This window comes from Cricetulus griseus (assembly GCF_003668045.3).
Source record: "Cricetulus griseus strain 17A/GY chromosome 1 unlocalized genomic scaffold, alternate assembly CriGri-PICRH-1.0 chr1_0, whole genome shotgun sequence".
Taxonomy (NCBI): Eukaryota; Metazoa; Chordata; class Mammalia; order Rodentia; family Cricetidae; genus Cricetulus; species Cricetulus griseus.
This window is the reverse complement of record NW_023276806.1, coordinates 248,531,382-248,532,825: the sequence shown is the minus strand read 5'-3', so window position 1 is coordinate 248,532,825 and position 1,444 is coordinate 248,531,382.

The window sequence follows — 1,444 nt, the reverse complement described above, 5'->3', positions numbered from 1 at the left end:
ATCAAGGTGGCTCAGAACCCTAAGACTTTAAGATAAAAGGCAAAGAGAGACCAGGGCAGGGCTGCTACCGACCTGAAGAGGGTATACACCGGATGCTGGAGCTGGCTTCTATGTATGCGATGGGCTAGAAACCAGGGACTCACATATTCTAGGCCTATCCTTTGCCACTGAGCCAGCCCTCAGCCCCTCACTGGGGGATTGTAGGCAGGGACTCTATCCTGAGCCACACCCCCAGCCCCTCTCTGAGGGATCCTAGGTAGAGGCTCCACCCTTGAGACATAACTCTAGCCTGGTGGACTTGCCCTTAACCATTTTCGAGAGCATGTGTGTCTGCATAGAGGGAAGCACATGGGTTTGGCATATCCAGGAGGCTGAGTGAGCTTGAGTTACTATGTATCCTTGCATTCAGGTGTGTGTGTGTGTGTGTGTGTGTGTGTGTGTGTGTGAGAGAGAGAGAGAGAGAGAGAGAGAGAGAGAGAGAGAGAGAGAGAGCATGCGCAATACAAAGGCGTGTTTCCCTTTCTTGGAAGGACACAGACATTCACTGACTGAACATGCAAGTCAGCTTCTGCTAATTAAAAACAGCTTTTTCATGTTTAAAGTTTACAATACGAAAAATAATTTTCCTTTCTTTAGGGGGGTGGAGTGGGAGCCAAGGAAGGGGCAGGGGCCCCCAAGAACATTCCATAAACTGGCTCAGTTGGATCTGCACAATCCCCCTACTTAGATACAGCAGTGTCCGTGTCCCCCCACTCCGCCTCCACCCTGCAGGAGCCCCTGCCAGTTCATTGGGGACAAGATGTTGTGAGGTGTTATGTGATCTGGGGGACTGATGGCTGGCAGACACTTCACCCTACCCTCTGCAGGGGCTGTGCTCACTGGAGGCATTCTCTCTGGGGAAAGCTCAGGTTGTGGGAAGCTGGAATGTTTTGGTGGGTTCTGTTTGGATGCCCTTGGCAGCCTGGGCTCCTTCCTTCCACACATCAGCTCTTACTTTAGTAGCCTCTGCCTAAGCCTTGCTGAGGACAATGGCTGTGGTAGCAGGGTAGAGATCTTGGGGTAAGGTAGAGGGTGACAGCACCAGTCTTCTTAGGGGACCGTCCTGCATATCAGAGACTTGTCCCCAACTATGGCTCTGTGCTGAGTTGGGGCTTGGGGGGCACACCTAGGAAGATGAAGACAGGTCGGGGGCACCTGGGGTGGAGACAGGCCCTGCTGACTGCTCCCGCCACGGCCTCTGAGGCTTTTCTGCTGTTGAGATGTGCAACTGAGCAGTCAGAGAAGCTTGGGGGAGGGGGGCTGCAGTTACCTGAAGAGATGTCTTACTAATACCCTCTTCCAGGCTACTCAGCTCTGGCATCCTTCAGTTCCCTGTCCCATGGGAGAGGGAGCCCCAAAGCCAGAGGCCAGGCAGGCAGACTGCAGGCGCTCAGCACAGGTCTTC